This window comes from Conger conger, chromosome 8, assembly GCF_963514075.1.
Source record: "Conger conger chromosome 8, fConCon1.1, whole genome shotgun sequence".
NCBI classification, from domain to species: domain Eukaryota; kingdom Metazoa; phylum Chordata; class Actinopteri; order Anguilliformes; family Congridae; genus Conger; species Conger conger.
In genome coordinates this window covers 35,600,638-35,624,109 of record NC_083767.1, presented here as the reverse complement: position 1 = coordinate 35,624,109, position 23,472 = coordinate 35,600,638, and the positions used below count along the sequence as shown (strand labels likewise).

General features: G+C 42.4%; 21 non-coding genes across 21 annotated transcripts; all 21 read left to right on the top strand.

Annotated features, from left to right (window-relative positions):
- The first annotated feature begins 409 nt into the window (after window positions 1-409).
- trnas-gcu (transfer RNA serine (anticodon GCU)) lies at window positions 410-491 on the top strand. Its single transcript has one exon. It is a non-coding gene; the product is annotated as a tRNA-Ser (tRNA).
- Window positions 492-1,803: 1,312 nt separating this feature from the next.
- Window positions 1,804-1,885, top strand: trnas-gcu (transfer RNA serine (anticodon GCU)). The gene has a single exon. It is a non-coding gene; the product is annotated as a tRNA-Ser (tRNA).
- A 615-nt stretch (window positions 1,886-2,500) lies between these two features.
- trnas-gcu (transfer RNA serine (anticodon GCU)) lies at window positions 2,501-2,582 on the top strand. Its single transcript has one exon. It is a non-coding gene; the product is annotated as a tRNA-Ser (tRNA).
- A 614-nt stretch (window positions 2,583-3,196) lies between these two features.
- trnas-gcu (transfer RNA serine (anticodon GCU)) lies at window positions 3,197-3,278 on the top strand. Its single transcript has one exon. It is a non-coding gene; the product is annotated as a tRNA-Ser (tRNA).
- Window positions 3,279-3,893: 615 nt separating this feature from the next.
- Window positions 3,894-3,975, top strand: trnas-gcu (transfer RNA serine (anticodon GCU)). Its single transcript has one exon. It is a non-coding gene; the product is annotated as a tRNA-Ser (tRNA).
- Window positions 3,976-6,681: 2,706 nt separating this feature from the next.
- On the top strand, window positions 6,682-6,763 carry trnas-gcu (transfer RNA serine (anticodon GCU)). Its single transcript has one exon. It is a non-coding gene; the product is annotated as a tRNA-Ser (tRNA).
- A 1,310-nt stretch (window positions 6,764-8,073) lies between these two features.
- trnas-gcu (transfer RNA serine (anticodon GCU)) lies at window positions 8,074-8,155 on the top strand. Its single transcript has one exon. It is a non-coding gene; the product is annotated as a tRNA-Ser (tRNA).
- A 615-nt stretch (window positions 8,156-8,770) lies between these two features.
- trnas-gcu (transfer RNA serine (anticodon GCU)) lies at window positions 8,771-8,852 on the top strand. Its single transcript has one exon. It is a non-coding gene; the product is annotated as a tRNA-Ser (tRNA).
- Window positions 8,853-10,163: 1,311 nt separating this feature from the next.
- On the top strand, window positions 10,164-10,245 carry trnas-gcu (transfer RNA serine (anticodon GCU)). Its single transcript has one exon. It is a non-coding gene; the product is annotated as a tRNA-Ser (tRNA).
- Window positions 10,246-11,557: 1,312 nt separating this feature from the next.
- trnas-gcu (transfer RNA serine (anticodon GCU)) lies at window positions 11,558-11,639 on the top strand. Its single transcript has one exon. It is a non-coding gene; the product is annotated as a tRNA-Ser (tRNA).
- A 615-nt stretch (window positions 11,640-12,254) lies between these two features.
- Window positions 12,255-12,336, top strand: trnas-gcu (transfer RNA serine (anticodon GCU)). The gene has a single exon. It is a non-coding gene; the product is annotated as a tRNA-Ser (tRNA).
- A 1,312-nt stretch (window positions 12,337-13,648) lies between these two features.
- trnas-gcu (transfer RNA serine (anticodon GCU)) lies at window positions 13,649-13,730 on the top strand. Its single transcript has one exon. It is a non-coding gene; the product is annotated as a tRNA-Ser (tRNA).
- Window positions 13,731-14,344: 614 nt separating this feature from the next.
- trnas-gcu (transfer RNA serine (anticodon GCU)) lies at window positions 14,345-14,426 on the top strand. Its single transcript has one exon. It is a non-coding gene; the product is annotated as a tRNA-Ser (tRNA).
- A 2,009-nt stretch (window positions 14,427-16,435) lies between these two features.
- On the top strand, window positions 16,436-16,517 carry trnas-gcu (transfer RNA serine (anticodon GCU)). Its single transcript has one exon. It is a non-coding gene; the product is annotated as a tRNA-Ser (tRNA).
- A 614-nt stretch (window positions 16,518-17,131) lies between these two features.
- Window positions 17,132-17,213, top strand: trnas-gcu (transfer RNA serine (anticodon GCU)). Its single transcript has one exon. It is a non-coding gene; the product is annotated as a tRNA-Ser (tRNA).
- A 601-nt stretch (window positions 17,214-17,814) lies between these two features.
- trnas-gcu (transfer RNA serine (anticodon GCU)) lies at window positions 17,815-17,897 on the top strand. The gene has a single exon. It is a non-coding gene; the product is annotated as a tRNA-Ser (tRNA).
- A 1,311-nt stretch (window positions 17,898-19,208) lies between these two features.
- trnas-gcu (transfer RNA serine (anticodon GCU)) lies at window positions 19,209-19,290 on the top strand. Its single transcript has one exon. It is a non-coding gene; the product is annotated as a tRNA-Ser (tRNA).
- A 2,009-nt stretch (window positions 19,291-21,299) lies between these two features.
- Window positions 21,300-21,381, top strand: trnas-gcu (transfer RNA serine (anticodon GCU)). Its single transcript has one exon. It is a non-coding gene; the product is annotated as a tRNA-Ser (tRNA).
- A 615-nt stretch (window positions 21,382-21,996) lies between these two features.
- Window positions 21,997-22,078, top strand: trnas-gcu (transfer RNA serine (anticodon GCU)). The gene has a single exon. It is a non-coding gene; the product is annotated as a tRNA-Ser (tRNA).
- Window positions 22,079-22,693: 615 nt separating this feature from the next.
- On the top strand, window positions 22,694-22,775 carry trnas-gcu (transfer RNA serine (anticodon GCU)). Its single transcript has one exon. It is a non-coding gene; the product is annotated as a tRNA-Ser (tRNA).
- A 615-nt stretch (window positions 22,776-23,390) lies between these two features.
- trnas-gcu (transfer RNA serine (anticodon GCU)) lies at window positions 23,391-23,472 on the top strand. Its single transcript has one exon. It is a non-coding gene; the product is annotated as a tRNA-Ser (tRNA).

Here is a 23,472-nt window from a genome sequence, read left to right as displayed (position 1 = left end):
TTGTAAACAGCAGCAATTCAGTGATCTCATATTTACACTCATCGGTCCATACAACCTTATTCCACACCTCAGATATCCTGTTTTCGTGTACCAGTGCAAGTTTTCTTTTTAGCTGTTCATATCCTCTTCTACGTAGTGGCTTTTTGTCTGCCAGACATCACCTTAGACCTACATGATTGAGTTGCCTTTTCACAGCGCAAGGACAGACAGAAACACCTGTGCATTTCTTCAGATCTGAAGCACGAGAAGAACTAGATTTTTTCCTTTTCATTGAACATACATTATTCATAGTTTATTTGAAATGATGATAGTTTTGTTGGTCTACCTGTTCTTCATTGGTTGCTTTGAGTCCCAGTTTCTTTGAATCTTGCAATAATCTTTCATACTCCAGTGAGTTCCCGCGGTTTGGGACGAGGTGGCCGAGTGGTTAAGGCGATGGACTGCTAATCCATTGTGCTCTGCACGCGTGGGTTCGAATCCCATCCTCGTCGAACTAGATGTTTTGGGTTCCATGGAGCTTGATGTATGTTTGAGGTGAACGCCACCCAATCCAGGCTTTCATTCGTACCCTCATCTGGTGAAAACAATTGTCAGGAGCCTTTCTCTGGAGTGTTCTTCATTCACCTATGGAAGCCATTTCTTCTCCCAGCAAATACTGATATATTTGGGTTATCGATACTGTGAATTTCCAGGTCCTTTGTACACAGCAGCAATTCAGTGATCTCATATTTACACTCATCGGTCCATACAACCTTATTCCACACCTCAGATATCCTGTTTTCGTGTACCAGTGCAAGTTTTCTTTTTAGCTGTTCATATCCTCTTCTACGTAGTGGCTTTTTGTCTGCCAGACATCACCTTAGACCTATATGATTGAGTTGCCTTTTCACAGCGCAAAGACAGACAGAAACACCTGTGCATTTCTTCAGATCTGAAGAACGAGAGGAACTAGATTTTTTCCTTTTCATTGAACATACATTATTCATAGTTTATTTGAAATGATGATAGTTTTGCTGGTCTACCTGTTCTTCATTGGTTGCTTTGAGTCCCAGTTTCTTTGAATCTTGCAATAATCTTTCATACTCCAGTGAATTTCAGCGTTTTAGGACGAGGTGGCCGAGTGGTTAAGGCGATGGACTGCTAATCCATTGTGCTCTGCACGCGTGGGTTGGAATCACATCCTCGTCGAACTGGAGGTTTTGGGTTCCATGGAGCTTGATGTATGTTTGAGGTGAACGCCACCCAATCCAGGCTTTCATTTGTACCCTCATCTGGTGAAAACAATTGTCAGGAGCCTTTCTCTGGTGTGTTCTTCATTCACCTTTGGAAGCCATTTCCTCTCCCAGCAAGTACTGATATATTTGGGTTATCGATACTGTGAATTTCCAGGTCCTTTGTAAACAGCAGCAATTCAGTGATCTCATATTTACACTCATCGGTCCATACAACCTTATTCCACACCTCAGATATCCTGTTTTCGTGTACCAGTGCAAGTTTTCTTTTTAGCTGTTCATATCCTCTTCTACGTAGTGGCTTTTTGTCTGCCAGACATCACCTTAGACCTACATGATTGAGTTGCCTTTTCACAGCGCAAGGACAGACAGAAACACCTGTGCATTTCTTCAGATCTGAAGCACGAGAAGAACTAGATTTTTTCCTTTTCATTGAACATACATTATTCATAGTTTATTTGAAATGATGATAGTTTTGTTGGTCTACCTGTTCTTCATTGGTTGCTTTGAGTCCCAGTTTCTTTGAATCTTGCAATAATCTTTCATACTCCAGTGAGTTCCCGCGGTTTGGGACGAGGTGGCCGAGTGGTTAAGGCGATGGACTGCTAATCCATTGTGCTCTGCACGCGTGGGTTCGAATCCCATCCTCGTCGAACTAGATGTTTTGGGTTCCATGGAGCTTGATGTATGTTTGAGGTGAACGCCACCCAATCCAGGCTTTCATTCGTACCCTCATCTGGTGAAAACAATTGTCAGGAGCCTTTCTCTGGAGTGTTCTTCATTCACCTATGGAAGCCATTTTTTCTCCCAGCAAATACTGATATATTTGGGTTATCGATACTGTGAATTTCCAGGTCCTTTGTACACAGCAGCAATTCAGTGATCTCATATTTACACTCATCGGTCCATACAACCTTATTCCACACCTCAGATATCCTGTTTTCGTGTACCAGTGCAAGTTTTCTTTTTTGCTGTTCATATCCTCTTCTACGTAGTGGCTTTTTGTCTGCCAGATATCACCTTAGACCTATATGATTGAGTCACCTTTTCACAGCGCAAAGATAGACAGAAACACCAGTGCATTTCTTCAGATCTGAAGAACGAGAGGAACTAGATTTTTTCCTTTTCATTGAACATACATTATTCATAGTTTATTTGAAATGATGATAGTTTTGCTGGTCTACCTGTTCTTCATTGGTTGCTTTGAGTCCCAGTTTCTTTGAATCTTGCAATAATCTTTCATACTCCAGTGCATTTCAGCATTTTACGACGAGGTGGCCGAGTGGTTAAGGCGATGGACTGCTAATCCATTGTGCTCTGCACGCCTGGGTTCGAATCCCATCCTCGTCGAACTGGATGTTTTGGGTTCCATGGAGCTTGTTGTATGTTTGAGGTGAACGCCACCCAATCCAGGCTTTCATTCGTACCCTCATCTGGTGAAAACAATTGTCAGGAGCCTTTCTCTGGTGTGTTCTTCATTCACCTTTGAAGCCATTTCCTCTCCCAGCAAGTACTGATATATTTGGGTTATCGATACTGTGAATTTCCAGGTCCTTTGTAAACAGCAGCAATTCAGTGATCTCATATTTACACTCATCGGTCCATACAACCTTATTCCACACCTCAGATATCCTGTTTTCGTGTACCAGTGCAAGTTTTCTTTTTAGCTGTTCATATCCTCTTCTACGTAGTGGCTTTTTGTCTGCCAGACATCACCTTAGACCTATATGATTGAGTCGCCTTTTCACAGCGCAAAGATAGACAGAAACACCAGTGCATTTCTTCAGATCTGAAGAACGAGAGGAACTAGATTTTTTCCTTTTCATTGAACATACATTATTCATAGTTTATTTGAAATGATGATAGTTTTGCTGGTCTACCTGTTCTTCATTGGTTGCTTTGAGTCCCAGTTTCTTTGAATCTTGCAATAATCTTTCATACTCCAGTGAATTTCAGCGTTTTAGGACGAGGTGGCCGAGTGGTTAAGGCGATGGACTGCTAATCCATTGTGCTCTGCACGCCTGGGTTCGAATCCCATCCTCGTCGAACTGGATGTTTTGGGTTCCATGGAGCTTGATGTATGTTTGAGGTGAACGCCACCCAATCCAGGCTTTCATTCGTACCCTCATCTGGTGAAAACAATTGTCAGGAGCCTTTCTCTGGTGTGTTCTTCATTCACCTTTGGAAGCCATTTCCTCTCCCAGCAAGTACTGATATATTTGGGTTATCGATACTGTGAATTTCCAGGTCCTTTGTAAACAGCAGCAATTCAGTGATCTCATATTTACACTCATCGGTCCATACAACCTTATTCCACACCTCAGATATCCTGTTTTCGTGTACCAGTGCAAGTTTTCTTTTTTGCTGTTCATATCCTCTTCTACGTAGTGGCTTTTTGTCTGCCAGATATCACCTTAGACCTATATGATTGAGTCGCCTTTTCACAGTGCAAAGACAGACAGAAACACCTGTGCATTTCTTCAGATATGAAGCACGAGAAGAACTAGATTTTTTCCTTTTCATTGAACATACATTATTCATAGTTTATTTGAAATGATGATAGTTTTGTTGGTCTACCTGTTCTTCATTGGTTGCTTTGAGTCCCAGTTTCTTTGAATCTTGCAATAATCTTTCATACTCCAGTGAGTTCCTGCGGTTTGGGACGAGGTGGCCGAGTGGTTAAGGCGATGGACTGCTAATCCATTGTGCTCTGCACGCGTGGGTTCGAATCCCATCCTCGTCGAACTGGATGTTTTGGGTTCCATGGAGCTTGATGTATGTTTGAGGTGAACGCCACCCAATCCAGGCTTTCATTCGTACCCTCATCTGGTGAAAACAATTGTCAGGAGCCTTTCTCTGGAGTGTTCTTCATTCACCTATGGAAGCCATTTCTTCTCCCAGCAAATACTGATATATTTGGGTTATCGATACTGTGAATTTCCAGGTCCTTTGTACACAGCAGCAATTCAGTGATCTCATATTTACACTCATCGGTCCATACAACCTTATTCCACACCTCAGATATCCTGTTTTCGTGGACCAGTGCAAGTTTTCTTTTTTGCTGTTCATATCCTCTTCTACGTAGTGGCTTTTTGTCTGCCAGATATCACCTTAGACCTATATGATTGAGTCGCCTTTTCACAGCGCAAAGATAGACAGAAACACCAGTGCATTTCTTCAGATCTGAAGAACGAGAGGAACTAGATTTTTTCCTTTTCATTGAACATACATTATTCATAGTTTATTTGAAATGATGATAGTTTTGCTGGTCTACCTGTTCTTCATTGGTTGCTTTGAGTCCCAGTTTCTTTGAATCTTGCAATAATCTTTCATACTCAAGTGAGTTCCAGCGGTTTAGGACGAGGTGGCCGAGTCGTTAAGGCGATGGACTGCTAATCCATTGTGCTCTGCACGCGTGGGTTGGAATCCCATCCTCGTCGAACTGGAGCTTTTGGGTTCCATGGAGCTTGATGTATGTTTGAGGTGAACGCCACCCAATCCAGGCTTTCATTCGTACCCTCATCTGGTGAAAACAATTGTCAGGAGCCTTTCTCTGGTGTGTTCTTCATTCACCTTTGGAAGCCATTTCCTCTCCCAGCAAGTACTGATATATTTGGGTTATCGATACTGTGAATTTCCAGGTCCTTTGTAAACAGCAGCAATTCAGTGATCTCATATTTACACTCATCGGTCCATACAACCTTATTCCACACCTCAGATATCCTGTTTTCGTGTACCAGTGCAAGTTTTCTTTTTAGCTGTTCATATCCTCTTCTGCGTAGTGGCTTTTTGTCTGCCAGACATCACCTTAGACCTACATGATTGAGTTGCCTTTTCACAGCGCAAAGACAGACAGAAACACCTGTGCATTTCTTCAGATCTGAAGCACGAGAAGAACTAGATTTTTTCCTTTTCATTGAACATATATTATTCATAGTTTATTTAAAATGATGATAGTTTTGTTGGTCTACCTGTTCTTCATTGGTTGCTTTGAGTCCCAGTTTCTTTGAATCTTGCAATAATCTTTCATACTCAAGTGAGTTCCAGCGGTTTAGGACGAGGTGGCCGAGTGGTTAAGGCGATGGACTGCTAATCCATTGTGCTCTGCACGCGTGGGTTGGAATCCCATCCTCGTCGAACTGGAGCTTTTGGGTTCCATGGAGCTTGATGTATGTTTGAGGTGAACGCCACCCAATCCAGGCTTTCATTCGTACCCTCATCTGGTGAAAACAATTGTCAGGAGCCTTTCTCTGGTGTGTTCTTCATTCACCTTTGGAAGCCATTTCCTCTCCCAGCAAGTACTGATATATTTGGGATATCGATACTGTGAATTTCGAGGTCCTTTGTAAACAGCAGCAATTCAGTGATCTCATATTTACACTCATCGGTCCATACAACCTTATTCCACACCTCAGATATCCTGTTTTCGTGTACCAGTGCAAGTTTTCTTTTTAGCTGTTCATATCCTCTTCTACGTAGTGGCTTATTGTCTGCCAGACATAACCTTAGACCTATATGATTGAGTTGCCTTTTCACAGCGCAAAGATAGACAGAAACACCTGTGCATTTCTTCAGATCTGAAGAATGAGAGGAACTAGATTTTTTCCTTTTCATTGAACATACATTATTCATAGTTTATTTGAAATGATGATAGTTTTGCTGGTCTACCTGTTCTTCATTGGTTGCTTTGAGTCCCAGTTTCTTTGAATCTTGCAATAATCTTTCATACTCCGGTGAATTTCGGCGTTTTAGGACGAGGTGTCCGAGTGGTTAAGGCGATGGACTGCTAATCCATTGTGCTCTGCACGCGTGGGTTCGAATCCCATCCTCGTCGAACTGGAGGTTTTGGGTTCCATGGAGCTTGATGTATGTTTGAGATGAACGCCACCCAATCCAGGCTTTCATTCGTACCCTCATCTGGTGAAAACAATTGTCAGGAGCCTTTCTCTGGTGTGTTCTTCATTCACCTTTGGAAGCCATTTCCTCTCCCAGCAAGTACTGATATATTTGGGTTATCGATACTGTGAATTTCCAGGTCCTTTGTAAACAGCAGCAATTCAGTGATCTCATATTTACACTCATCGGTCCATACAACCTTATTCCACACCTCAGATATCCTGTTTTCGTGTACCAGTGCAAGTTTTCTTTTTAGCTGTTCATATCCACTTCTACGTAGTGGCTTTTTGTCTGCCAGACATCACCGTAGACCTACATGATTGAGTTGCCTTTTCACAGCGCAAAGACAGACAGAAACACCTGTGCATTTCTTCAGATATGAAGCACGAGAGGAACTAGATTTTTTCCTTTTCATTGAACATACATTATTCATAGTTTATTTGAAATGATGATAGTTTTGTTGGTCTACCTGTTCTTCATTGGTTGCTTTGAGTCCCAGTTTCTTTGAATCTTGCAATAATCTTTCATACTCCAGTGAGTTCCAGCGGTTTAGGACGAGGTGGCCGAGTGGTTAAGGCGATGGACTGCTAATCCATTGTGCTCTGCACGCGTGGGTTCGAATCCCATCCTCGTCGAACTGGAGCTTTTGGGTTCCATGGAGCTTGATGTATGTTTGAGGTGAACGCCACCCAATCCAGGCTTTCATTCGTACCCTCATCTGGTGAAAACAATTGTCAGGAGCCTTTCTCTGGTGTGTTCTTCATTCACCTTTGGAAGCCATTTCCTCTCCCAGCAAGTACTGATATATTTGGTTATCGATACTGTGAATTTCCAGGTCCTTTGTAAACAGCAGCAATTCAGTGATCTCATATTTACACTCATCGGTCCATACAACCTTATTCCACACCTCAGATATCCTGTTTTCGTGTACCAGTGCAAGTTTTCTTTTTAGCTGTTCATATCCTCTTCTACGTAGTGGCTTTTTGTTTGCCAGACATAACCTTAGACCTATATGATTGAGTTGCCTTTTCACAGCGCAAAGATAGACAGAAACACCTGTGCATTTCTTCAGATCTGAAGAACGAGAGGAACTAGATTTTTTCCTTTTCATTGAACATACATTATTCATTGTTTATTTGAAATGATGATAGTTTTGTTGGTCTACCTGTTCTTCATTGGTTGCTTTGAGTCCCAGTTTCTTTGAATCTTGCAATAATCTTTCATACTCCAGTGAGTTCCAGCGGTTTAGGCCGAGGTGGCCTAGTGGTTAAGGCGATGGACTGCTAATCCATTGTGCTCTGCACGCGTGGGTTCGAATCCCATCCTCGTCGAACTGGAGGTTTTGGGTTCCATGGAGCTTGATGTATGTTTGAGGTGAACGCCACCCAATCCAGGTTTTCATTCGTACCCTCATCTGGTGAAAACAATTGTCAGGAGCCTTTCTCTGGTGTGTTCTTCATTCACCTTTGGAAGCCATTTCCTCTCCCAGCAAGTACTGATATATTTGGGTTATCGATACTGTGAATTTCCAGGTCCTTTGTAAACAGCAGCAATTCAGTGATCTCATATTTACACTCATCGGCCATACAACCTTATTCCACACCTCAGATATCCTGTTTTCGTGTACCAGTGCAAGTTTTCTTTTTTGCTGTTCATATCCTCTTCTACGTAGTGGCTTTTTGTCTGCCAGACATCACCTTAGACCTACATGATTGAGTTGCCTTTTCACAGCGCAAAGATAGACAGAAATACCTGTGCATTTCTTCAGATCTGAAGAACGAGAAGAACTAGATTTTTTCCTTTTCATTGAACATACATTATTCATAGTTTATTTGAAATGATGATAGTTTTGCTGGTCTACCTGTTCTTCATTGGTTGCTTTGAGTCCCAGTTTCTTTGAATCTTGCAATAATCTTTCATACTCCACTGAGTTCCCGCGGTTTAGGACGAGGTGGCCGAGTGGTTATGGCGATGGACTGCTAATCCATTGTGCTCTGCACGCGTGGGTTCGAATCCCATCCTCGTCGAACTGGAGCTTTTGGGTTCCATGGAGCTTGATGTATGTTTGAGGTGAACGCCACCCAATCCAGGCTTTCATTCGTACCCTCATCTGGTGAAAACAATTGTCAGGAGCCTTTCTCTGGAGTGTTCTTCATTCACCTTTGGAAGCCATTTCCTCTCCCAGCAAGTACTGATATATTTGGGTTATCGATACTGTGAATTTCCAGGTCCTTTGTAAACAGCAGCAATTCAGTGATCTCATATTTACACTCATCGGTCCATACAACCTTATTCCACACCTCAGATATCCTGTTTTCGTGTACCAGTGCAAGTTTTCTTTTTAGCTGTTCATATCCTCTTCTACGTAGTGGCTTTTTGTCTGCCAGACATCACCTTAGACCTACATGATTGAGTTGCCTTTTCACAGCGCAAAGACAGACAGAAACACCTGTGCATTTCTTCAGATCTGAAGCACGAGAAGAACTAGATTTTTTCCTTTTCATTGAACATACATTATTCATAGTTTATTTGAAATGATGATAGTTTTGTTGGTCTACCTGTTCTTCATTGGTTGCTTTGAGTCCCAGTTTCTTTGAATCTTGCAATAATCTTTCATACTCCATTGACTTCCCGCGGTTTGGGACGAGGTGGCCGAGTGGTTAAGGCGATGGACTGCTAATCCATTGTGCTCTGCACGCGTGGGTTCGAATCCCATCCTCGTCGAACTGGAGGTTTTGGGTTCCATGGAGCTTGATGTATGTTTGAGGTGAACGCCACCCAATCCAGGCTTTCATTCGTACCCTCATCTGGTGAAAACAATTGTCAGGAGCCTTTCTCTGGAGTCTTCTTCATTCACCTATGGAAGCCATTTCCTCTCCCAGCGAATACTGATATATTTGGGTTATCGATACTGTGAATTTCCAGGTCCTTTGTAAACAGCAGCAATTCAGTGATCTCATATTTACACTCATCGGTCCATACAACCTTATTCCACACCTCAGATATCCTGTTTTCGTGTACCAGTGCAAGTTTTCTTTTTAGCTGTTCATATCCTCTTCTACGTAGTGGCTTTTTGTCTGCCAGACATCACCTTAGACCTATATGATTGAGTTGCCTTTTCACAGCGCAAAGATAGACAGAAACACCTGTGCATTTCTTCAGATCTGAAGAACGAGAGGAACTAGATTTTTTCCTTTTCATTGAACATACAGTATTCATTGTTTATTTGAAATGATGATAGTTTTATTGGTCGACCTGTTCTTCATTGGTTGCTTTGAGTCCCAGTTTCTTTGAATCTTGCAATAATCTTTCATACTCCAGTGAGTTCCAGCGGTTTAGGCCGAGGTGGCCTAGTGGTTAAGGCGATGGACTGCTAATCCATTGTGCTCTGCACGCGTGGGTTCGAATCCCATCCTCGTCGAACTGGAGGTTTTGGGTTCCATGGAGCTTGATGTATGTTTGAGGTGAACGCCACCCAATCCAGGTTTTCATTCGTACCCTCATCTGGTGAAAACAATTGTCAGGAGCCTTTCTCTGGTGTGTTCTTCATTCACCTTTGGAAGCCATTTCCTCTCCCAGCAAGTACTGATATATTTGGGTTATCGATACTGTGAATTTCCAGGTCCTTTGTAAACAGCAGCAATTCAGTGATCTCATATTTACACTCATCGGCCATACAACCTTATTCCACACCTCAGATATCCTGTTTTCGTGTACCAGTGCAAGTTTTCTTTTTTGCTGTTCATATCCTCTTCTACGTAGTGGCTTTTTGTCTGCCAGACATCACCTTAGACCTACATGATTGAGTTGCCTTTTCACAGCGCAAAGATAGACAGAAATACCTGTGCATTTCTTCAGATCTGAAGAACGAGAAGAACTAGATTTTTTCCTTTTCATTGAACATACATTATTCATAGTTTATTTGAAATGATGATAGTTTTGCTGGTCTACCTGTTCTTCATTGGTTGCTTTGAGTCCCAGTTTCTTTGAATCTTGCAATAATCTTTCATACTCCACTGAGTTCCCGCGGTTTAGGACGAGGTGGCCGAGTGGTTATGGCGATGGACTGCTAATCCATTGTGCTCTGCACGCGTGGGTTCGAATCCCATCCTCGTCGAACTGGAGCTTTTGGGTTCCATGGAGCTTGATGTATGTTTGAGGTGAACGCCACCCAATCCAGGCTTTCATTCGTACCCTCATCTGGTGAAAACAATTGTCAGGAGCCTTTCTCTGGAGTGTTCTTCATTCACCTTTGGAAGCCATTTCCTCTCCCAGCAAGTACTGATATATTTGGGTTATCGATACTGTGAATTTCCAGGTCCTTTGTAAACAGCAGCAATTCAGTGATCTCATATTTACACTCATCGGTCCATACAACCTTATTCCACACCTCAGATATCCTGTTTTCGTGTACCAGTGCAAGTTTTCTTTTTAGCTGTTCATATCCTCTTCTACGTAGTGGCTTTTTGTCTGCCAGACATCACCTTAGACCTACATGATTGAGTTGCCTTTTCACAGCGCAAAGACAGACAGAAACACCTGTGCATTTCTTCAGATCTGAAGCACGAGAAGAACTAGATTTTTTCCTTTTCATTGAACATACATTATTCATAGTTTATTTGAAATGATGATAGTTTTGTTGGTCTACCTGTTCTTCATTGGTTGCTTTGAGTCCCAGTTTCTTTGAATCTTGCAATAATCTTTCATACTCCAGTGAATTTCAGTGTTTTAGGACGAGGTGGCCGAGTGGTTAAGGCGATGGACTGCTAATCCATTGTGCTCTGCACGCGTGGGTTTGAATCCCATCCTCGTTGAACTGGAGGTTTTGGGTTCCATGGAGCTTGATGTATGTTTGAGGTGAACGCCACCCAATCCAGGCTTTCATTCGTACCCTCATCTGGTGAGAACAATTGTCAGGAGCCTTTCTCTGGAGTGTTCTTCATTCACCTATGGAAGCCATTTCCTCTCCCAGCAAGTACTGATATATTTGGTTTATCGATACTGTGAATTTCCAGGTCCTTTGTAAACAGCAGCAATTCAGTGATCTCATATTTACACTCATCGGTCCATACAACCTTATTCCACACCTCAGATATCCTGTTTTCGTGTACCAGTGTAAGTTTTCTTTTTTGCTGTTCATATCCTCTTCTACGTAGTGGCTTTTTGTCTGCCAGACATCACCTTAGACCTATATGATTGAGTCGCCTTTTCACAGCGCAAAGATAGACAGAAACACCTGTGCATTTCTTCAGATCTGAAGAACGAGAGGAACTAGATTTTTTCCTTTTCATTGAACATACATTATTCATAGTTTATTTGAAATGATGATAGTTTTGCTGGTCTACCTGTTCTTCATTGTTTGCTTTGAGTCCCAGTTTCTTTGAATCTTGCAATAATCTTTCATACTCCAGTGAGTTCCAGCGGTTTAGGACGAGGTGGCCGAGTGGTTAAGGCGATGGACTGCTAATCCATTGTGCTCTGCACGCGTGGGTTCGAATCCCATCCCCGTCAAACTGGAGGTTTTGGGTTCCATGGAGCTTGATGTATGTTTGAGGTGAACGCCACCCAATCCAGGCTTTCATTCGTACCCTCATCTGGTGAGAACAATTGTCAGGAGCCTTTCTCTGGAGTGTTCTTCATTCACCTATGGAAGCCATTTCCTCTCCCAGCAAGTACTGATATATTTGGTTTATCGATACTGTGAATTTCCAGGTCCTTTGTAAACAGCAGCAATTCAGTGATCTCATATTTACACTCATCGGTCCATACAACCTTATTCCACACCTCAGATATCCTGTTTTCGTGTACCAGTGTAAGTTTTCTTTTTTGCTGTTCATATCCTCTTCTACGTAGTGGCTTTTTGTCTGCCAGACATCACCTTAGACCTATATGATTGAGTCGCCTTTTCACAGCGCAAAGATAGACAGAAACACCTGTGCATTTCTTCAGATCTGAAGAACGAGAGGAACTAGATTTTTTCCTTTTCATTGAACATACATTATTCATAGTTTATTTGAAATGATGATAGTTTTGCTGGTCTACCTGTTCTTCATTGTTTGCTTTGAGTCCCAGTTTCTTTGAATCTTGCAATAATCTTTCATACTCCAGTGAGTTCCAGCGGTTTAGGACGAGGTGGCCGAGTGGTTAAGGCGATGGACTGCTAATCCATTGTGCTCTGCACGCGTGGGTTCGAATCCCATCCCCGTCAAACTGGAGGTTTTGGGTTCCATGGAGCTTGATGTATGTTTGAGGTGAACGCCACCCAATCCAGGCTTTCATTCGTACCCTCATCTGGTGAAAACAATTGTCAGGAGCCTTTCTCTGGTGTGTTCTTCATTCACCTTTGGAAGCCATTTCCTCTCCCAGCAAGTACTGATATATTTGGGTTATCGATACTGTGAATTTCCAGGTCCTTTGTAAACAGCAGCAATTCAGTGATCTCATATTTACACTCATCGGTCCATACAACCTTATTCCACACCTCAGATATCCTGTTTTCGTGTACCAGTGCAAGTTTTCTTTTTAGCTGTTCATATCCTCTTCTACGTAGTGGCTTTTTGTCTGCCAGACATAACCTTAGACCTATATGATTGAGTTGCCTTTTCACAGCGCAAAGACAGACAGAAACACCTGTGCATTTCTTCAGATCTGAAGAACGAGAGGAACTAGATTTTTTCCTTTTCATTGAACATACAGTATTCATTGTTTATTTGAAATGATGATAGTTTTGTTGGTCTACCTGTTCTTCATTGGTTGCTTTGAGTCCCAGTTTCTTTGAATCTTGCAATAATCTTTCATACTCCAGTGACTTCCCGCGGTTTGGGACGAGGTGGCCGAGTGGTTAAGGCGATGGACTGCTAATCCATTGTGCTCTGCACGCGTGGGTTGGAATCCCATCCTCGTCGAACTGGAGGTTTTGGGTTCCATGGAGCTTGATGTATGTTTGAGGTGAACGCCACCCAATCCAGGCTTTCATTCGTACCCTCATCTGGTGAAAACAATTGTCAGGAGCCTTTCTCTGGTGTGTTCTTCATTCACCTTTGGAAGCCATTTCCTCTCCCAGCAAGTACTGATATATTTGGGTTATCGATACTGTGTATTTCCAGGTCCTTTGTAAACAGCAGCAATTCAGTGATCTCATATTTACACTCATCGGTCCATACAACCTTATTCCACACCTCAGATATCCTGTTTTCGTGTACCAGTGCAAGTTTTCTTTTTAGCTGTTCATATCCTCTTCTACGTAGTGGCTTTTTGTCTGCCAGACATAACCTTAGACCTATATGATTGAGTTGCCTTTTCACAGCGCAAAGATAGACAGAAACACCTGTGCATTTCTTCAGATCTGAAGAACGAGAGGAACTAGATTTTTTCCTTTTCATTGAACATACAGTATTCATTGTTTATTTGAAATGATGATAGTTTTGTTGGTCTACCTGTTCTTCATTGGTTGCTTTGAGTCCCAGTTTCTTTGAATCTTGCAATAATCTTTCATACTCCAGTGAGTTCCCGCGGTTTAGGACGAGGTGGCCGAGTGGTTAAGGCGATGGACTGCTAATCCATTGTGCTCTGCACGCGTGGGTTCGAATCCCATCCTCGTCGAACTGGAGCTTTTGGGTTCCATGGAGCTTGATGTATGTTTGAGGTGAACGCCACCCAATCCAGGCTTTCATTCGTACCCTCATCTGGTGAAAACAATTGTCAGGAGCCTTTCTCTGGTGTGTTCTTCATTCACCTTTGGAAGCCATTTCCTCTCCCAGCAAGTACTGATATATTTGGTTATCGATACTGTGAATTTGCAGGTCCTTTGTAAACAGCAGCAATTCAGTGATCTCATATTTACACTCATCGGTCCATACAACCTTATTCCACACCTCAGATATCCTGTTTTCGTGTACCAGTGCAAGTTTTCTTTTTAGCTGTTCATATCCTCTTCTACGTAGTGGCTTTTTGTTTGCCAGACATAACCTTAGACCTATATGATTGAGTTGCCTTTTCACAGCGCAAAGATAGACAGAAACACCTGTGCATTTCTTCAGATCTGAAGAACGAGAGGAACTAGATTTTTTCCTTTTCATTGAACATACATTATTCATTGTTTATTTGAAATGATGATAGTTTTGTTGGTCTACCTGTTCTTCATTGGTTGCTTTGAGTCCCAGTTTCTTTGAATCTTGCAATAATCTTTCATACTCCAGTGACTTCCCGCGGTTTGGGACGAGGTGGCCGAGTGGTTAAGGCGATGGACTGCTAATCCATTGTGCTCTGCACGCGTGGGTTCGAATCCCATCCTCGTCGAACTGGAGGTTTTGGGTTCCATGGAGCTTGATGTATGTTTGAGGTGAACGCCACCCAATCCAGGCTTTCATTCGTACCCTCATCTGGTGAAAACAATTGTCAGGAGCCTTTCTCTGGAGTCTTCTTCATTCACCTATGGAAGCCATTTCCTCTCCCAGCGAATACTGATATATTTGGGTTATCGATACTGTGAATTTCCAGGTCCTTTGTAAACAGCAGCAATTCAGTGATCTCATATTTACACTCATCGGTCCATACAACCTTATTCCACACCTCAGATATCCTGTTTTCGTGTACCAGTGCAAGTTTTCTTTTTAGCTGTTCATATCCTCTTCTACGTAGTGGCTTTTTGTCTGCCAGACATCACCTTAGACCTATATGATTGAGTTGCCTTTTCACAGCGCAAAGATAGACAGAAACACCTGTGCATTTCTTCAGATCTGAAGAACGAGAGGAACTAGATTTTTTCCTTTTCATTGAACATACAGTATTCATTGTTTATTTGAAATGATGATAGTTTTATTGGTCGTCCTGTTCTTCATTGGTTGCTTTGAGTCCCAGTTTCTTTGAATCTTGCAATAATCTTTCATACTCCAGTGAGTTCCAGCGGTTTAGGCCGAGGTGGCCTAGTGGTTAAGGCGATGGACTGCTAATCCATTGTGCTCTGCACGCGTGGGTTCGAATCCCATCCTCGTCGAACTGGAGTTTTTGGCTTCCATGGAGCTTGATGTATGTTTGAGGTGAACGCCACCCAATCCAGGCTTTCATTCGTACCCTCATCTGGTGAAAACAATTGTCAGGAGCCTTTCTCTGGTGTGTTCTTCATTCACCTTTGGAAGCCATTTCCTCTCCCAGCAAGTACTGATATATTTGGGTTATCGATACTGTGTATTTCCAGGTCCTTTGTAAACAGCAGCAATTCAGTGATCTCATATTTACACTCATCGGTCCATACAACCTTATTCCACACCTCAGATATCCTGTTTTCGTGTACCAGTGCAAGTTTTCTTTTTAGCTGTTCATATCCTCTTCTACGTAGTGGCTTTTTGTCTGCCAGAAATAACCTTAGACCTATATGATTGAGTTGCCTTTTCACAGCGCAAAGATAGACAGAAACACCTGTGCATTTCTTCAGATCTGAAGAACGAGAGGAACGAGATTTTTTCCTTTTCATTGAACATACAGTATTCATTGTTTATTTGAAATGATGATAGTTTTGTTGGTCTACCTGTTCTTCATTGGTTGCTTTGAGTCCCAGTTTCTTTGAATCTTGCAATAATCTTTCATACTCCAGTGACTTCCCGCGGTTTGGGACGAGGTGGCCGAGTGGTTAAGGCGATGGACTGCTAATCCATTGTGCTCTGCACGCGTGGGTTGGAATCCCATCCTCGTCGAACTGGAGGTTTTGGGTTCCATGGAGCTTGATGAATGTTTGAGGTGAACGCCACCCAATCCAGGCTTTCATTCGTACCCTCATCTGGTGAAAACAATTGTCAGGAGCCTTTCTCTGGAGTCTTCTTCATTCACCTATGGAAGCCATTTCCTCTCCCAGCGAATACTGATATATTTGGGTTATCGATACTGTGAATTTCCAGGTCCTTTGTAAACAGCAGCAATTCAGTGATCTCATATTTACACTCATCGGTCCATACAACCTTATTCCACACCTCAGATATCCTGTTTTCGTGTACCAGTGCAAGTTTTCTTTTTAGCTGTTCATATCCTCTTCTACGTAGTGGCTTTTTGTCTGCCAGACATCACCTTAGACCTATATGATTGAGTTGCCTTTTCACAGCGCAAAGATAGACAGAAACATCTGTGCATTTCTTCAGATCTGAAGAACGAGAGGAACTAGATTTTTTCCTTTTCATTGAACATACAGTATTCATTGTTTATTTGAAATGATGATAGTTTTGTTGGTCTACCTGTTCTTCATTGGTTGCTTTGAGTCCCAGTTTCTTTGAATCTTGCAATAATCTTTCATACTCCAGTGAGTTCCAGCGGTTTAGGACGAGGTGGCCGAGTGGTTAAGGCGATGGACTGCTAATCCATTGTGCTCTGCACGCGTGGGTTCGAATCCCATCCTCGTCGAACTGGAGCTTTTGGGTTCCATGGAGCTTGATGTATGTTTGAGGTGAACGCCACCCAATCCAGGCTTTCATTCGTACCCTCATCTGGTGAAAACAATTGTCAGGAGCCTTTCTCTGGTGTGTTCTTCATTCACCTTTGGAAGCCATTTCCTCTCCCAGCAAGTACTGATATATTTGGTTATCGATACTGTGAATTTCCAGGTCCTTTGTAAACAGCAGCAATTCAGTGATCTCATATTTACACTCATCGGTCCATACAACCTTATTCCACACCTCAGATATCCTGTTTTCGTGTACCAGTGCAAGTTTTCTTTTTAGCTGTTCATATCCTCTTCTACGTAGTGGCTTTTTGTTTGCCAGACATAACCTTAGACCTATATGATTGAGTTGCCTTTTCACAGCGCAAAGATAGACAGAAACACCTGTGCATTTCTTCAGATCTGAAGAACGAGAGGAACTAGATTTTTTCCTTTTCATTGAACATACATTATTCATTGTTTATTTGAAATGATGATAGTTTTGTTGGTCTACCTGTTCTTCATTGGTTGCTTTGAGTCCCAGTTTCTTTGAATCTTGCAATAATCTTTCATACTCCAGTGATTTCCCGCGGTTTGGGACGAGGTGGCCGAGTGGTTAAGGCGATGGACTGCTAATCCATTGTGCTCTGCACGCGTGGGTTCGAATCCCATCCTCGTCGAACTGGAGGTTTTGGGTTCCATGGAGCTTGATGTATGTTTGAGGTGAACGCCACCCAATCCAGGCTTTCATTCGTACCCTCATCTGGTGAAAACAATTGTCTGGAGTCTTCTTCATTCACCTATGGAAGCCATTTCCTCTCCCAGCGAATACTGATATATTTGGGTTATCGATACTGTGAATTTCCAGGTCCTTTGTAAACAGCAGCAATTCAGTGATCTCATATTTACACTCATCGGTCCATACAACCTTATTCCACACCTCAGATATCCTGTTTTCGTGTACCAGTGCAAGTTTTCTTTTTAGCTGTTCATATCCTCTTCTACGTAGTGGCTTTTTGTCTGCCAGACATCACCTTAGACCTATATGATTGAGTTGCCTTTTCACAGCGCAAAGATAGACAGAAACACCTGTGCATTTCTTCAGATCTGAAGAACGAGAGGAACTAGATTTTTTCCTTTTCATTGAACATACAGTATTCATTGTTTATTTGAAATGATGATAGTTTTATTGGTCGACCTGTTCTTCATTGGTTGCTTTGAGTCCCAGTTTCTTTGAATCTTGCAATAATCTTTCATACTCCAGTGAGTTCCAGCGGATTAGGCCGAGGTGGCCTAGTGGTTAAGGCGATGGACTGCTAATCCATTGTGCTCTGCACGCGTGGGTTCGAATCCCATCCTCGTCAAACTGGAGGTTTTGGGTTCCATGGAGCTTGATGTATGTTTGAGGTGAACGCCACCCAATCCAGGTTTTCATTCGTACCCTCATCTGGTGAAAACAATTGTCAGGAGCCTTTCTCTGGTGTGTTCTTCATTCACCTTTGGAAGCCATTTCCTCTCCCAGCAAGTACTGATATATTTGGGTTATCGATACTGTGAATTTCCAGGTCCTTTGTAAACAGCAGCAATTCAGTGATCTCATATATACACTCATCGGCCATACAACCTTATTCCACACCTCAGATATCCTGTTTTCGTGTACCAGTGCAAGTTTTCTTTTTAGCTGTTCATATCCTCTTCTACGTAGTGGCTTTTTGTCTGCCAGACATCACCTTAGACCTACATGATTGAGTTGCCTTTTCACAGCGCAAAGATAGACAGAAATACCTGTGCATTTCTTCAGATCTGAAGAACGAGAAGAACTAGATTTTTTCCTTTTCATTGAACATACATTATTCATAGTTTATTTGAAATGATGATAGTTTTGCTGGTCTACCTGTTCTTCATTGGTTGCTTTGAGTCCCAGTTTCTTTGAATCTTGCAATAATCTTTCATACTCCACTGAGTTCCCGCGGTTTAGGACGAGGTGGCCGAGTGGTTATGGCGATGGACTGCTAATCCTTTGTGCTCTGCACGCGTGGGTTCGAATCCCATCCTCGTCGAACTGGAGCTTTTGGGTTCCATGGAGCTTGATGTATGTTTGAGGTGAACGCCACCCAATCCAGGCTTTCATTCGTACCCTCATCTGGTGAAAACAATTGTCAGGAGCCTTTCTCTGGTGTGTTCTTCATTCACCTTTGGAAGCCATTTCCTCTCCCAGCAAGTACTGATATATTTGGTTTATCGATACTGTGAATTTCCAGGTCCTTTGTAAACAGCAGCAATTCAGTGATCTCATATTTACACTCATCGGTCCATACAACCTTATTCCACACCTCAGATATCCTGTTTTCGTGTACCAGTGCAAGTTTTCTTTTTAGCTGTTCATATCCTCTTCTACGTAGTGGCTTTTTGTCTGCCAGACATCACCTTAGACCTACATGATTGAGTTGCCTTTTCACAGCGCAAAGATAGACAGAAATACCTGTGCATTTCTTCAGATCTGAAGAACGAGAAGAACTAGATTTTTTCCTTTTCATTGAACATACATTATTCATTGTTTATTTGAAATGATGATAGTTTTGTTGGTCTACCTGTTCTTCATTGGTTGCTTTGAGTCCCAGTTTCTTTGAATCTTGCAATAATCTTTCATACTCCACTGAGTTCCCGCGGTTTAGGACGAGGTGGCCGAGTGGTTAAGGCGATGGACTGCTAATCCATTGTGCTCTGCACGCGTGGGTTCGAATCCCATCCTCGTCGAACTGGAGGTTTTGGGTTCCATGGAGCTTGATGTATGTTTGAGGTGAACGCCACCCAATCCAGGCTTTCATTCGTACCCTCATCTGGTGAAAACAATTGTCAGGAGCCTTTCTCTGGTGTGTTCTTCATTCACCTTTGGAAGCCATTTCCTCTCCCAGCAAGTACTGATATATTTGGTTTATCGATACTGTGAATTTCCAGGTCCTTTGTAAACAGCAGCAATTCAGTGATCTCATATTTACACTCATCGGTCCATACAACCTTATTCCACACCTCAGATATCCTGTTTTCGTGTACCAGTGCAAGTTTTCTTTTTAGCTGTTCATATCCTCTTCTACGTAGTGGCTTTTTGTCTGCCAGACATCACCTTAGACCTACATGATTGAGTTGCCTTTTCACAGCGCAAAGACAGACAGAAACACCTGTGCATTTCTTCAGATCTGAAGCACGAGAAGAACTAGATTTTTTCCTTTTCATTGAACATACATTATTCATAGTTTATTTGAAATGATGATAGTTTTGTTGGTCTACCTGTTCTTCATTGGTTGCTTTGAGTCCCAGTTTCTTTGAATCTTGCAATAATCTTTCATACTCCAGTGAATTTCAGTGTTTTAGGACGAGGTGGCCGAGTGGTTAAGGCGATGGACTGCTAATCCATTGTGCTCTGCACGCGTGGGTTCGAATCCCATCCTCATTGAACTGGAGGTTTTGGGTTCCATGGAGCTTGATGTATGTTTGAGGTGAACGCCACCCAATCCAGGCTTTCATTCGTACCCTCATCTGGTGAAAACAATTGTCAGGAGCCTTTCTCTGGAGTGTTCTTCATTCACCTATGGAAGCCATTTCCTCTCCCAGCAAGTACTGATATATTTGGGTTATCGATACTGTGAATTTCCAGGTCCTTTGTAAACAGCAGCAATTCAGTGATCTCATATTTACACTCATCGGTCCATACAACCTTATTCCACACCTCAGATATCCTGTTTTCGTGTACCAGTGTAAGTTTTCTTTTTTGCTGTTCATATCCTCTTCTACGTAGTGGCTTTTTGTCTGCCAGACATCACCTTAGACCTATATGATTGAGTCGCCTTTTCACAGCGCAAAGATAGACAGAAACACCTGTGCATTTCTTCAGATCTGAAGAACGAGAGGAACTAGATTTTTTCCTTTTCATTGAACATACATTATTCATAGTTTATTTGAAATGATGATAGTTTTGCTGGTCTACCTGTTCTTCATTGGTTGCTTTGAGTCCCAGTTTCTTTGAATCTTGCAATAATCTTTCATACTCCACTGAGTTCCCGCGGTTTAGGACGAGGTGGCCGAGTGGTTATGGCGATGGACTGCTAATCCTTTGTGCTCTGCACGCGTGGGTTCGAATCCCATCCTCGTCGAACTGGAGCTTTTGGGTTCCATGGAGCTTGATGTATGTTTGAGGTGAACGCCACCCAATCCAGGCTTTCATTCGTACCCTCATCTGGTGAAAACAATTGTCAGGAGCCTTTCTCTGGAGTGTTCTTCATTCACCTTTGGAAGCCATTTCCTCTCCCAGCAAGTACTGATATATTTGGGTTATCGATACTGTGAATTTCCAGGTCCTTTGTAAACAGCAGCAATTCAGTGATCTCATATTTACACTCATCGGTCCATACAACCTTATTCCACACCTCAGATATCCTGTTTTCGTGTACCAGTGCAAGTTTTCTTTTTAGCTGTTCATATCCTCTTCTACATAGTGGCTTTTTGTCTGCCAGACATCACCTTAGACCTACATGATTGAGTTGCCTTTTCACAGCGCAAAGACAGACAGAAACACCTGTGCATTTCTTCAGATCTGAAGCACGAGAAGAACTAGATTTTTTCCTTTTCATTGAACATACATTATTCATAGTTTATTTGAAATGATGATAGTTTTGTTGGTCTACCTGTTCTTCATTGGTTGCTTTGAGTCCCAGTTTCTTTGAATCTTGCAATAATCTTTCATACTCCAGTGAATTTCAGTGTTTTAGGACGAGGTGGCCGAGTGGTTAAGGCGATGGACTGCTAATCCATTGTGCTCTGCACGCGTGGGTTCGAATCCCATCCTCGTTGAACTGGAGGTTTTGGGTTCCATGGAGCTTGATGTATGTTTGAGGTGAACGCCACCCAATCCAGGCTTTCATTCGTACCCTCATCTGGTGAAAACAATTGTCAGGAGCCTTTCTCTGGAGTGTTCTTCATTCACCTATGGAAGCCATTTCCTCTCCCAGCAAGTACTGATATATTTGGGTTATCGATACTGTGAATTTCCAGGTCCTTTGTAAACAGCAGCAATTCAGTGATCTCATATTTACACTCATCGGTCCATACAACCTTATTCCACACCTCAGATATCCTGTTTTCGTGTACCAGTGTAAGTTTTCTTTTTTGCTGTTCATATCCTCTTCTACGTAGTGGCTTTTTGTCTGCCAGACATCACCTTAGACCTATATGATTGAGTCGCCTTTTCACAGCGCAAAGATAGACAGAAACACCTGTGCATTTCTTCAGATCTGAAGAACGAGAGGAACTAGATTTTTTCCTTTTCATTGAACATACATTATTCATAGTTTATTTGAAATGATGATAGTTTTGCTGGTCTACCTGTTCTTCATTGTTTGCTTTGAGTCCCAGTTTCTTTGAATCTTGCAATAATCTTTCATACTCCAGTGAGTTCCAGCGGTTTAGGACGAGGTGGCCGAGTGGTTAAGGCGATGGACTGCTAATCCGTTGTGCTCTGCACGCGTGGGTTCGAATCCCATCCCCGTCAAACTGGAGGTTTTGGGTTCCATGGAGCTTGATGTATGTTTGAGGTGAACGCCACCCAATCCAGGCTTTCATTCGTACCCTCATCTGGTGAAAACAATTGTCAGGAGCCTTTCTCTGGTGTGTTCTTCATTCACCTTTGGAAGCCATTTCCTCTCCCAGCAAGTACTGATATATTTGGGTTATCGATACTGTGAATTTCCAGGTCCTTTGTAAACAACAGCAATTCAGTGATCTCATATTTACACTCATCGGTCCATACAACCTTATTCCACACCTCAGATATCCTGTTTTCGTGTACCAGTGCAAGTTTTCTTTTTAGCTGTTCATATCCTCTTCTACGTAGTGGCTTTTTGTCTGCCAGACATAACCTTAGACCTATATGATTGAGTTGCCTTTTCACAGCGCAAAGATAGACAGAAACACCTGTGCATTTCTTCAGATCTGAAGAACGAGAGGAACTAGATTTTTTCCTTTTCATTGAACATACAGTATTCATTGTTTATTTGAAATGATGATAGTTTTGTTGGTCTACCTGTTCTTCATTGGTTGCTTTGAGTCCCAGTTTCTTTGAATCTTGCAATAATCTTTCATACTCCAGTGACTTCCCGCGGTTTGGGACGAGGTGGCCGAGTGGTTAAGGCGATGGACTGCTAATCCATTGTGCTCTGCACGCGTGGGTTCGAATCCCATCCTCGTCGAACTGGAGGTTTTGGGTTCCATGGAGCTTGATGTATGTTTGAGGTGAACGCCACCCAATCCAGGCTTTCATTCGTACCCTCATCTGGTGAAAACAATTGTCAGGAGCCTTTCTCTGGTGTGTTCTTCATTCACCTTTGGAAGCCATTTCCTCTCCCAGCAAGTACTGATATATTTGGGTTATCGATACTGTGAATTTCCAGGTCCTTTGTAAACAGCAGCAATTCAGTGATCTCATATTTACACTCATCGGTCCATACAACCTTATTCCACACCTCAGATATCCTGTTTTCGTGTACCAGTGCAAGTTTTCTTTTTAGCTGTTCATATCCTCTTCTACGTAGTGGCTTTTTGTCTGCCAGACATCACCTTAGACCTATATGATTGAGTTGCCTTTTCACAGCGCAAAGACAGACAGAAACACCTGTGCATTTCTTCAGATCTGAAGCACGAGAAGAACTAGATTTTTTCCTTTTCATTGAACATACATTATTCATAGTTTATTTGAAATGATGATAGTTTTGTTGGTCTACCTGTTCTTCATTGGTTGCTTTGAGTCCCAGTTTCTTTGAATCTTGCAATAATCTTTCATACTCCAGTGAGTTCCAGTGGTTTAGGACGAGGTGGCCGAGTGGTTAAGGCGATGGACTGCTAATCCATTGTGCTCTGCACGCGTGGGTTCGAATCCCATCCTCGTCG